This window comes from Eublepharis macularius, chromosome 4, assembly GCF_028583425.1.
Source record: "Eublepharis macularius isolate TG4126 chromosome 4, MPM_Emac_v1.0, whole genome shotgun sequence".
Classification (NCBI taxonomy): Eukaryota; Metazoa; Chordata; class Lepidosauria; order Squamata; family Eublepharidae; genus Eublepharis; species Eublepharis macularius.
The window spans coordinates 168,363,551-168,377,392 of NC_072793.1; the positions used below are offsets into that span (position 1 = coordinate 168,363,551).

At 43.7% G+C, this 13,842-nt stretch overlaps 1 pseudogene; it reads left to right on the forward strand.

Moving 5' to 3' along the window:
• Nucleotides 1–988: 988 nt before the first annotated feature.
• Nucleotides 989–5,730, forward strand: LOC129327154 (zinc finger protein OZF-like; annotated as a pseudogene).
• Nucleotides 5,731–13,842: the final 8,112 nt, after the last annotated feature.

Consider the following 13,842-nt stretch of genomic DNA (forward strand, 5'->3'; position numbering starts at 1 on the left):
TAAGCCACTCCTGTCAGCCACAACTCCCCAGCTGTATTGTGGGGATAATAACAACACTGACTTTGTTCACCACTCTGAACGGGCCATTAATCTGCCTAGAAGATAGAAGTGCAGTTAACAACAACAATAATAGTAAGCAGGACATTGTCCTTGAAGGTTTCATTTAGCCAAAATGTCTGAGTCATGTACTGATCTGTTCTCCATGCATTTGTCTAATCCTTCTTTCAATACTCTGTGCCATGAGCCCCTATATAACGTGCATTCCACAAGTTTATTAACTACTCTATAAAGAGGTCCTTTTCTTTGTCTGCACTTTACTCTTCATCAACTTCTTGGGGTTCTGGTATTCTGGGAGATGGACAAAAGTTCTATCTAGATTCACATCGTCTATACAAAATTTTACAAAACTCTTTCCTTCCTCCTCTCAAACTCTTCAAACAGGGATAGTTAGGAGCCTGCCTTAATCAGTGAGTATTTGGGGAATTCTGAAAGAGAGAGCAGGAGCAACCACAAAATGGCTTCCCGGAAGGTGGTGGGACCAGTCACAAAATGGCTGCCTTGGGGACATCCTTTTTCTACTTCCTTACTGCAGCTGTGGGCACTGGGTAATTTTTTACCCCCTTTTCCCTCCCAGGCATGCCATTTGGCTGTTTTGGGTGGGAAATCTCCATGCAGTCTGGACTGGCAGGAGAAACATTGCGGTGAGGAAATAACATCACATAACATGTTAGCATCACAGCCAGATGAAAACCTGAATATGATGACAGAGTATGAGCTGATGCTCTGGATACCATAGAGTATGACATGGATGCATTGCGCAAGATCACATTGCCCCTTGCCCCGCCCCCTAAAGCACCTGAGGGTGCCAGGTAGCAGCCCCTCTCTAGCCCTGAGGACCACACTGAGAACTAGCCCTAACTATGTATGTGAAAGATGAAAATCATTGGACCATCCTTTCTCCCTTTGGAGGCAGATAACTGACATCGGAGAGTTTGTCTGTGTCTTCCCCTTGCCCAGGAGTGAAGCCTGCAGCTATGCACGTGGCTCAGGTAAGGAAAAAATCTCAGGGGTGGGGAATGTTCTGGGAACAGTTTCAGTGGCCCCTTTTCAGTAACTCTTGGTAGGGGAGCCTCTTCCTTTTTTTTACCTCTAAGGCTGCAAAGGTTTCCTGGTCTGAATCCCCTTGAAGCAGTGTCTGCCTCTCCTTTATGGTTTTCCCCATGGAGGGGAGATTTCAGTCACCTCCTGTCTGGGATGATTCATGAGGGAGGACATTTTTCTCTGATTCCAGGAACTGGTGACTTTTGAGGAGGTGGCCATGTACTTCACTGTGGGGGAATGGGCCTTGCTGAATCGGTGCCAGAAAGAGCTGTACAGGGAGGTCATGCTGGAGAATTATGGGATGGTGTGCTCTGTGGGTAAGAATCCATTTGACAGTTGCTCTAAGTACAAACTCCTCTTGTTGTTTGAGGATGAATCAGGAGGACAGTTGGGAAAAGTCCCTCTGAATTCTCTGGTGAGCCATTTTCTAACCTCTGTTTACAAAACGGGGAAGAGGCCAAGCTGGAGGGAAACTTACAATGTCAGATCCAGATGAGACGGCCAAGAGACGGGGGTGGGGTGGTATTTGGCTTTTGTAGGTTCCATTTTGAAGGTCCACAGTGCTTCACGTAGATCATTTTGTCTTCTTTCAGAGAACCCTACAGGATAAGCCAGCATTGTTATCCTCATATTGCCTGTGGAATATTCAGGGTGAGAAAATAGGGACTTACCTAAGGCAACCTCATGAGTAGCTAGAAGCTAAAGGGTGCTCATTTTCAAGGAACTAGCATCTCTTAGTCCATTTCATGGCTTTTCAAAACTTTCCTTCAGGCTTTTGGGCCTAGTCAGGACACAGAGGAGGACTTTCTGGAAATGTACTGAAGCTGTAAGCTAGCCCGGGATGGGATACAAGTGCAGATGAGATCATGGGATCGGAGAGCCTCAAGGCCTCAGTGCAGGATGAGGGACTCTACTGCATTCCTTCTCATTAGCGCAAGGAACACCGGTAGGGGCAAGAGAGATACATGGTCACATGGCCAAGTAACAGCTCTGAAAGGTCAAGCAGAAATCGGCCATACAATGGGCAGCTTGGCATAAAGTTGGCGTCTTCATTCTATTCTGTGCTGTTGGCAGTATGCTTGCTGCTCATGCCATCTTGAGCTCTAGACCTGACTATCAACTTAGGTATTGGGCTCTAAGCCTTTTGTTCCTGGAATTTGGAGTTCTGTTGGACTTTTATGGTTTGACCTGAGAAGGTATATCTGGGTTAGGAAACCAAATCCTGTACCATATTTTCAGGCAATTATCTAGTTTTATTGTTTTCTTTTCTGTCTTGCACAATTTCTATATTTGTAATCTTTTGCACAATTCTGAATAAACTTTCTTAATTATACCTTGGTGTTAATTGGATTTGGGGGCTTCAATCTAAGTCTATACTTTGGTCTAAAATTGGCTACAGCTACCAAATAATGGTTTTTGTGGAACTCGGCCTGCAGACGTCCGACCTTGCAGGGTTTTCTTGATTAACGCTCAAAATGGCTGGAGGACTGTTCCTCAGTCTCTAAGTTTAGGGTTATTCATGAGGAACTGGTGGCGGCACTCGTTACCCTGGGAGGTGAGGCTGTGTCCCCGCAGTGGTGAGTTGGTTCTTGACTTCCACCCCCAAACCCCTTGAGGACTTGAGGGGTCTGTGACACTCATCAAACCCAGCATTCTCCTCTCTGATTGCCACCAACTCTCCAAGGTTTCAGGCTGAGGCCTTCTTTGGGCCTCTTTTCAGGAACCCTCTTGACTGGAGCGTTCAAGGCTTGAACTGAGGCTTTATAGTCTTGCATTACCTAAGAGTTTTGAACAATACTTCTGACTGCACTTTTTAGTCATGCTCTGGGTCCAGAGATACCTTCCTGCTGTAAATATCTGAGGCACGATTCCTGGGCCATGTTTCAGGAAGGTGCATTCAGACTCCCTGAAAAATCCTATAATCCAGCCTCCCAGAAATATGTGATTGGTATGGTTGGGGAGGGATCTAGAGGCAAGCAAAAGGCCTGAGTCCCCACTCAGTATCTCATGCTACTAAAAGATCTCAGTCTGACACCATGGAGACCAAGAAGTAATGGGTGTCCTCAGCGCTGAGCAGAAGGCTAGGGGTCTTACTCTGGCAGTCTCTTATCTTTATCTTTTTTTCCCCCCCAGAAGGATGCCATGGTTCCATACCTACCCTCATCTCCTGTCTGAAGGAAGGAGCCCTCTTGGTCCAGAGCTGCACAGAAGAATCTCTGTCAGCAGGTAGATGCTTCATGGGACCCCCTTTATCTGGGAACTGCAGCTGAGCTCTTCCCCCTCCCCCATTTCTCTGTGACCTCACCCAGAAGAAAGTGACCCAGTAGGCTTACGGTTCCCTCAACCATCCTCTCTTCTCGTTCCAGGGCATCCCAATAAAACTTCCCAGGTTTCCATTCCTCAGGTTCCTCGTTCTCTATAGAAGGTGGGAATGGGGGGAAGAGGGCTGATGGGATCTCCTTTCTGCTGGTTTTGGTTGTGGATCTTTGATCTCAAGGCTGCTTCCATCAGCCCGTCTCCTTTTGTTCTGATGCTACCTGGAATTTTTCTCATCTTTTTCACGATTTTATCTGAAAATGTGTCCCAAAGAGGCTGTGAATGTCAACCTTTTTGATAGCATGCAAGAAATTCAACAGAGGCGTTGTGTGTTAGAAGAACCTATTTGGAGAAGTATCCCTAGTTAATATTTCTGTCTTTCAGCATCTTCCTCTTCCTCACTCTTTTGAAGTAGTCAAAAATACTTTTTGATAATAACATTTCAACTCTCTGCAATAACCAGTTCATTTTATTTCCTAACCTGAATGTTATTGTATTGTCGAAGGCTTTCATGGCCGGAGAATGATGGTTGTTGTGGGTTTTCCGGGCTGTATTGCCGTGGTCTTGGCATTGTAGTTCCTGACGTTGGAATTGGCATTGTAGTTCCTGACGCTGGAAGAGATCCCTGTCTTTCGGTGCTACACCTCTGAAGATGCCAGCCACAGCTGCTGGCGAAACGTCAGGAACTACAACGCCAAGACCACGGCAATACAGCCCGGAAAACCCACAACAACCACTGAATGTTATTGCCTTCATTTTTTTTACTCGTTTTATTCCTTCAGGTGATGTTTCGAGGAGCAAAATTGATGGGGAACTTCCAGGGGTGTCATTGGAAGGACCCAAAGATGGAAAGAATAAGGGCAGTGAAGATGGAGAAAAGTTGCCAGAGAAGAAGCAGAGGCAGAGGAAAGAAGATTCATCCGGAATTTTTCAAGATGAAAAAACAGAAATTCAAGTCAAAACTTACAATGGAAAGAAAAGGAGAAAAACCATCCAGTGTGAAATCCTCAGAGGAGAGAAATGTTATAAATGCCTGGAATGTGGAAAGATATTCAGTCAAAGGGGCAATCTCAATTTCCATCGAAGAATTCATACAAGGAAGAAATGGTATCAATGCTCAGAGTGTGAAAAGAGCTTTAGTCGAAGTGACCGTCTTCGTGAACACCAAAGAATCCACACAGGGGAAGGTCTACCTTTCTGCTCAGTTTGTGGCAAGACATTCTCTCTGAAATCAACCCTTAATTGGCATCTAAGAGTCCATACAGGAAAGAAACCATATCAGTGTTCAGAGTGTGGGAAGAATTTCAGTCAAAGGGGCAACCTCACTTCCCATCAAAGAATCCACACTGGTGAGAAACCGTATCAATGCTCAGAGTGTGAAAAGAGCTTTAGACGAAGTGACAGTCTTCGTGAACACCAAAGAATCCACACAGGGGAAGGTCTACCTTTCTGCTCAGTTTGTGGCAAGACATTCTCTCTGAAATCAACCCTTAATCGGCATCTAAGAGTCCATACAGGAAAGAAACCATATCAGTGTTCAGAGTGTGGGAAGAATTTCAGTCAAAGGGGCAACCTCACTTCCCATCAAAGAATCCACACTGGTGAGAAACCGTATCAATGCTCAGAGTGTGAAAAGAGCTTTAGACGAAGTGACAGTCTTCGTGAACACCAAAGAATCCACACAGGGGAAGGTCTACCTTTCTGCTCAGTTTGTGGCAAGACATTCTTTCTGAAATCAACCCTTAATCAGCATCTAAGAATCCATACAGGAATGAAACCATATTAGTGCTCAGAGTGTGGGAAGAATTTCAGTCACAGGGGCAACCTCACTTCCCATCAAAGAATCCACACTGGTGAGAAACCATATCAGTGCTCAGAGTGTGAAAAGAGTTTCAGTCAGAATGGTGCCCTCATTTCCCACCAAAGAATACATACAGGAGAGAAACCATATAAGTGCTTAGAATGTGGAAAGAGTTTCTGTCGGAGTAACACCCTCCTTTCTCATCAAAGAATCCACATTGGTGAGAGACAGTATCAGTGCTCAGAGTATGCAAAGAGATTCTTTCAGAGCAGTAAAGTCAGTGAACAACAAAGAATGCACACAGGGGCACATCTGCATACCTGCTCAGTTTGTGGCAAGACATTCTCTCTGAAATCAGCCCTTAATCGGCACCTAAAAATCCATACAGGAGAGAAACTATGCAATTGCTCAGAATGTGGAAAGAGTTTCAGATGAAGTGATGGACTTAATAAACACCACAGAATGCACAGGGGGAGGGACTGCATAGCTACTCAGCCTGTGGCAAGAGCTTCTCTTCAACGTTGACACTTATTAAACATCCAAGAATTCACATAGGAGTGAAACCATAGACTTTATTATGTAGAAAGAGATTCATTCAAAACAGAAGCATTAAACAATATAAAAGATCCAAGCATTGGATGAACCACATAAACACTCAAAATGTTGAGAGAGCTTCTGTTGGAGTGCTTCCCCTCCAAAACTACAGGGAACAATATGGAAAAAGCTTCCATTGGTAGTCATGCTTCAGTCAGCCTTGAAGAATCCACACAAATGCTCAGACTATAACAAGATCTCTTAGAAATCAAACAATCTTCAACATCAAAAAATCTGCACAAGAATTAAGACATAATGGCGTGGAACCTAGAAAGAACTTTATGGAACACAAGCTGCATTAGGCAGTATTAAGGCACCCAAAGAGGAGAGAAACATCGTAAATGCCCAGAAGGCAGATAGAGCTTCAGTCAAAGCAAATGCATTAGTCAGCTTCAAACTGTCTAAGTGGTAACTGCTCAAAATGTGGAAAGAACTGCAATCTAAGCACAAACCTTTAGTCAGTGTTAAAGAATCTGTTCAGGAAATTGTATAAATGCATCGATGGCAGATGATGCAGTTATCAAACAATGTACATGGGAAGAGTAACATGTAGTTTATCAGATAGGTCTTGGAAATCAAACCTTACCAGATGCCTAAAATTTAAAAACGCAGAGAAACCATGCAAACGCTTGAGAGCGTGGAAGAACTTTACATGTAACATTTTCCATGCAAGAGATGGGCAAGAAAGCTTGGCTGTTTAAATTACTTCTGAATTGAACCACCTTAAATATCCAATCTTATAAACATTCCAACGATTGGGAAAAGGTTTCTTAGCAGTTGCCACTTCTACCTTCATGAAAGGGCTCTTTGAGAACAATATCAAACTTACATAATTACCATTCTTGAAAGAAGCTTCAGGCGACTGTCATTTCAGATAGTATCTCTCCGTCCTCCTGACAAAATTTGTACACAAACAACAATCTGCTCCAGATTCCCTCACAGCCCCTCTTATTGTCATGTTCTAGCTTGGAAAGTCTCCAGAGAAATCCAACAACCAAGAAATCTGTACAGCTTCTGAAGGTAGCATCTCTTCTGCCAGTTTTAAAGAATGCCCCAGCTATTTGGTATATTGTGCTCAGTTATTGTAATATGTTTGGATGTTTTTGTTGGTTTTCCTGGATTTTCATTTGGTAAAAGCTTTGAGACTGTTTTGTGATGTCTAAACAATCTCAATCTGACCTGGTTGGCCTAGACTAGATGGATTCTTTTGGATCTCAGAAGCTAAGCTGGGTCAACCCAGGTTAATACTTGGAATGGAGATTACCAGGAAAGTCCAGGGTAGTTATGCAGAGGCAGGCAATGGCAAAACTTCTTTGTTCATCTCTTGCCTTGAAAACCCTATGGAGTTGTCTTAAATTGGCTGCAATTTGAGAGCACTTTACACACAAAAGAAACTTATTTTTTAAAAATGTTACGATCCTTTTAAATGAGAAGCCATATAAATATTTAACCTCAAGCTAATGAAGCCTGCTTACACAGAGTAATAACAAGCAAACTGGACTTCAAAGTGATATACCCAGCAAACCATTGCAACTTTATCTCAGCCATTGTTACAATACTGACAAGCTCTTCCATCTGTTCTCAGCCTGCAAAGAGAATTGTGCATTCTACATGGGTATGTGAGTGGCATTTGGACCTTCTTTTCAAATGGCATGTTGTTGTTTTTTTGCTTCTTCCCCGAATGCAAGTATGGTACTCTTAACATCTAGAATAATCAAACTGTGAGCCTGCCAGCACCCAACATCAAAGGCTAGCATGACAGAGACTTAAGAATTGGATCTGGGAAAGCAGCTTTTTTTCCTCCTTCCTTTAAAAATATTTTTGTAATGTATAGCCTGATGAACAGTTCTGCTTGAGCTCGAAAGCTTGCTCAAAGTTTTTTTTGGTTGTTTTTTTTTCTTGTTCCGAATAAAAGAGATTACATTGATGTAGTTTCTTGTTCTGAAGTATATGTGGACCAGTCTGGCTATTCACAACCCTTTTTCCCCTCCTCAATAAAATGAAATCAAAATTCCTCATGTATTCCAAAAAGGAGAAGATGAAAGTATTGATTTACTATATGCTATTATGCAGCTAAATTTCAGTGGGTTTCAAACTGGTCGTCCTGATAAAAGAAGGATGACACCATTAAAACCCTGGAACAGAGTTCTACTGATGAAGCTCTAAATGCTTTGGTGCAAAGTGTCATCAAGGCACAGCCAACTTACAGCAACCCCTCATGAGGTTTTCGAGGCAAGAGATGTTCAGGGGTGGTTTGCCATTGGCTGTCTCTGCTTACTGACCCTGGACTTCCTTGGTGGTCTGCCTTCCAGGTACTAACCCAAGATGGACCCTGCTTAGCTTTGGCGAGAGACCTGGCTAGCTTGAGCCATCCAGGTCATGGCCTAAATGCATTACTATGGTAAATACAAGCAAACAGAATGTTGTCTCTTAAAGGACAAAAAATTGTATTTTAGAGGAAATGCTAAAAAATTACCCAAAATACAATAATAAATTATCTCTGCGCTATCACACAGAATTTTGCAACTGTGTAAGATACAGTTCTCTGACTATCCTCTAAAAGATATACCCGAAGGGTTTCAGGACTAAAATCCATATAATACTCGAATGGTTTAAATCTATAGAGTAGTGGGATAATTAATTGTATCCTTTCTTCTTGATAGAATTCGCAGTGCAAAAGTATGTGTGTGATATTTTCGACCACTTTATTTGAACAGGGACAACAACTCTGCTGCAAAGGCAGGTGGGAGAATCTCCCATACGGAACTGCAGAGGGGAATGCATCACATCGTGCTCTAGAGAAGGCCCATCTACACCTTTTGTTTGTAAAATCCGAAAGGTATGGGGATGTGGTGTAACTCAGTCTTTTTTTAAGGCTCTTATAACTTGGGAGTATTGCCTCATCATTTTGGGACTCTATATTAATTCATCTTTGGGTTATTAAAGCTTTTGCTTTGTTGAGTCCTATATCAAACAGGGCTACCGGGTCCAAGCCAATCAGTTTAATTCTATCAGCTATCTTTGAGCACCATGAAGGGTAAGGTTCAGAAGCTAGCAACAAGGGAATTAAGCCCTTTGGCTCAAGATGAATTAGATGGCATGTTCCCAGATTTTTAGTTCGACTCTGGGCAAGCCAGCTTCTTGCCTAAGAATGACATTAGGAGCACATCTAGGTACATTAAATAGAGATCTAAGAAATTTAGATTGGACCATTTCTAAGATCTTAACATTAGCAGTTAGTCCCATTTGTGATCCGTATAAGAGTTGCGCTAATGATTTTGTTTGGAATAGTTTCGGGGCTGCAGGTATAAAGTCCGTACCTTCTCTTCTGAAGAATCTCAGGATGGCATTCGCACTCTTTTCTGCAGCATTTGCTGATGAAATAGCGTGGGCTTTAAAGTTAGCATTGAATGTAAAGATGACCCCTGATCTATAGTATTCCCATTTATTTCCCAGTTAGTTTTTTTAAAGTGTCTACCAAAACATATAATTTTGGATTTCGAGTAAGTAATTGTCAGAAGCTCAGTATCACATTGATTGCTAAATTTGTTTATGGCACGCTTTAAACCAATTTTTGTTTGGGACGGGAGGACTGCATCGTCAGCACACGAGAATTGGTACCTTCCTTCCTACAAGACTCGGGGCATGGACATCTGTCTTATGTAAACATTGAATCAATGTGTTTACATAGATGTTGAATAAGAAGGGCGCTAATAAGCAACCTTGTCTAACATCCTTCTGGACCCAGATTTTCTTGGATAGTTTGCCATCTTGTGTGTACTTTATCTGGAGTTCATTGCTCTCATGAAGCTTAATCATCAGGTACAACACCCTTTTATCAATGGATGTATCTCCCAATTTTGCCCATAGTCTTCCTCGAGAGATGGTATCAAAAGCAGCCCTGAAGTCTATAAATGCTGCATTTAAATTTTTCTTGGGAGACGTTGCATGCTTGTGGATGAGGTAATCCAGCACCAAACAGTGATCCATGGTTGAACGGCCTTGGGAAAAGCCAGCCTGTTCAATTTCTAATAGATTCTCTTGGTCTAGCCATTTGCATAGCTTCAGGCATAAATGTTTAGTATATAATTTCCAGATGACATTCAAAAGGCTGATTGGCCTTTGGGTCATTTCTGTTCCCCTTCTTACATACAGGGACTATGATGGTTAGAGCCCAGTCCTTCGGCATCTGGGCTGATTGATCTATGTATGTAAATAAGTTAGCTAATATTGGAGCCCACCAGTCTATATGTTTCAAGTAGTTCTACTATAATGAAATCACTTCCCGGCACTTTGCTGTTTTTTAGCTGTAATACTAATGAGGTGCACAATGATGCTATTTCCAGCGTGACCTGGAAGTGATGGCATGACATCGGGTGTCACTAGTATTTTCCCAAAACTCTATGGTTAAACCATAAGAGTTTGTGGCAAATGCTAGAGTGTTACCCCTGGTGAAGTGACGTTATCCCACAGGAGACACCAATGCAACGTAAGTCCCCACCTTTCCTATCCCCCACCAATTGCTAGGCATGGCTTGGCAACCCTGTCAGGAATGCCCCCATGTTAGTATCATTCAGGGAAAAGTGTAAGAGAAATGTTCAGGGGACATTTTTATAAAGGGAGCAGATCTTTTTTAATGAATTTGAAAGATATCAAGTTTGTAATTTATGAAAACTTGTAGATTCCATGCCTGGTGAAACATCTGAAGCTCAAGGAAATGCTGAATGAGATTAAGAGGCAGTGAGAGTGTGGGCTATTCACAGCCCCCCAAATAAAACAACTGCAGATTGCGGAAAACAAGCCCAAAGCAGGCAAAAGATTAAAGAGTCATGTTCGTACTTCCTTGCAGAAAACACAATTGAGCTTTCATGGCTGCACAGTTGGATTATCTTGGCACTGAATGTTCAGGGAAGGATTGGGGAAGCAAGACAGGAGCCAGAAGAGAAAGCAGGAATGGGCAGGGGAGTAGCTGGAGCAGTGTCAGAAGAGTTGCCAACCTACAGGTGAGGCCTGGTGTTCTCCTGTAATTACAACTGATCTCCAAACTACAGAGAATAGTTCCCCAGTAGAAAATGGGTACTTTTGAAGGGTGGACTCTGGTATTGTGCCTTGATGAGCTCCCTTCCATCCCCAAATCCCACCCTCCCCAAACTACCTCCTAATCTCCAGGAATTCTCTAGAATGGAATTGGTAATCCCAAGTGTTTGTCAGTCTTTCAGGTTTTTCTTGAGGCAAAGAGACCAATTTGTTGGCTTTTGGCAGCTTGGAAAAAGCCCCCCCCCCTAGAAAAGGCTCTGAGAGAAGCTGGTGTCCCATTTTGGAAGAGAAATGTTGAGGGAGGATGGGGAATGTAGGTGGCTGCTTTGGTCCACGGAGCATGCCAAGCAAAACTATGGAAACCAAGGTGCAAGCGTTGAACTTCCCCAGACTCCAGCACTCTGTATCTGGCTGGAGGTTAATGGCTGGGGTGGGTGGGTGGGGAGGAAACCTGGCTGGACCATCAATGACTCCCTCCTGCCCAGCACATTTTGAAGTCAGGCTTTTCATATTGCAAATCTGTGGCTGTGGCCTGCCTGCCCACCCTCCCTTCTAATTGTGAGCTTAAGGCCCCAGAAGGGCTGCTGATGTTTCAGTCAATGGGGTCAGATTGAGAGATCATTCCTGGAGGACTCTGGGCGGGGGGAGGGGGGTATTTGCAGCTTTGCAGGACAGCCTCTTAAGCTAAATGCCAGAAAACTCCTGCGCATTGTCCTCTGAAGGAAATTGATCTAGGCAGTGCTGTCCCCTGGAACTTCTTGCCACTTGGTGAAGGGGGGGAGCACATAACATTATTAGGCTAGAACTTGTACTTCCTCTTACGGGGCGAATCATCTTTCTGGACTGAAGCTTGTAGAACTGGAGGTGGAGTTCACAGAGTTCAATTCTCCTCCATAACAGCAAATCCTCTGTGCAGATAGTCAGTTTTGTCTAGTGGTTCAAGCATGGAAGTCCTGGAATTACATGAGGCCAATTTAATTACATTAGGTCAACCTAACCTACTTCAGAAGGTTGTTGTGAGGATAAAATTGGTTGTGTGTGTGGGGAGTACATATGACACCCAAAGTTCAAAATCAGGGTGATACGTCAGAGTTTCTGTCCCAATGCAGTGGGAATGGCAAGCCTGGTGTAGTGGTTAGAATGTAGGAATAAGATCCGAGACTCAGCCCCTGGTTCAAATCATCATGCTGCCATGGAAGCTCACTGGATGACCTTAGGCCAGCCACACACATTCAGCACAACCTACCTTACATTTGTTGTAAATAAATAAAAATCTGATAGGAAAGTGGGCTGCCTGAATGATGGGTTCGGTCTTGACTTTCTTGCTTCCCCTACACAGAGATTTGGCAGACAATTCCTAATTGAAATGACGACTTTGTCAGATTATTAGTGCAAGACATTTTGTACTATGGCATGACCAAGCAATCCGAAGTCGTGTTACAGAAAAAGGACCCACCACTGGGCTCCTGGGCTGAGAGTTCCAATCGTGCACCTCACCCTTAGTTATATGGGTTCCATAGCTGCAACAGGAGCCATTTATCTTCTATAGGAGGCCTGCATCTCTGCAACAGTTACCAGGTTTCAAACTGGTCTCTCAAGCAGGCTGTTTAATAGATGCTGAATGGGATGTTATTTACAGGTGGGGGGGTGGGATTTCCCTCCACACCATGAAGAGCTTCTCCTGCCCATTTCCACACAATAAGCTTCTGTTTGAGGGACACAGCATCCCCCCCCCCAGGCTTCCAGGTCCAGCTGCCCCTCCCCCATGCATCCAGGAGCAAATCTTCAACCCTGGAAGGGTGTATCTCCCCGCCACCTCCCAGCTTTTCCCAGTCTCGTTTGGTTTGCAGATGAACCTTTTCATGAAATAGACAGGGGAATAGGAGGGCAGCTTCTATGGGCATTTCCTCATAGGTTGCTTGCCATGGTTCAGTGGAGGGCCTGGCAAGATCACCGCCTTATTATGTTGCTGCAAAGCCAGCAGCCATGCAACCGGCTCAGGTAAAGGAAAGATCACTGGGGGAAAGATCATTGCAACATCTTTCCTCCCTTTGCAGGCAGAGGAAAAGTGGTGGAGGGGCTGGCTAGATCACCGCCTTATTATGCTGCAGTGAAGCCAACAGTCATGCAGTCAGCTCAGGTAAAAGAAAGATGACTGGGAGGATCCAAAGAGGGCGATCTCTCCTCAGTTACACCCTCAAGAAGAGACACCCCCACTCCTCCCCTTGACTTCTGGGGCTACAAGGGGTCCCCGGTGTCAACTCCACGGGGCAATTCCGGTCACTCCATATCTGCGATTATTGAGAGAGAAGAAAATTGTTTTCTAATCCCAAAACCCTGTGACTTTTGAGGAGATGGCTGCTTAAGTGATCATGGGGGAAACAAGCATTGCTCGATCCAGGCCAGAGAGCACTGTACAAGGCCATGCCAAAGTATTTTGAGATGCTTTCCTCTCTGTGCATATGAATTTCTTTGATGGTTGTTTAAGGTATGAATTGCTCGTTATTTTTGTGTGTGGATGCATCAGAAGGTCAGTCGGGAAAATGCCTGATAGATACCTGGTTCTGTTTTTTTCCGGCCAGTCAGTCTCTTTTCAGATAGACAAGCCCTGATATGGTTGGAGGCAAGGGAGAAGTTAAAAAGAAAGTTCTGTGGTATTATTTGGCACTGGAAAGGATTCTTGGCGTAAAAATCAACCATAGGCCTAAGTGAACCTGTCATGTACCAGAGTACCAAGGCCTGCTAAAGAGCTTTTCTTACAGCAAGCAGTTTTAGCACGCAGACTTGCTAGGACTTTAGTAGAAGCAATTATTCTCACCACTATGGGAACAGAGGCTTCAGGACATCTCTTCAGATCTCTTTGTATTCTTTGCACACGATAAAAAAGGATGCTTGGCATTATCTCCAAAAGCTTTCTTCACATTTGACATGGCAGTTCTACTACTTCTGCTGCAGCAGTCTGATTTTAACAAACTTAAGTCTCTCTTTTCAAA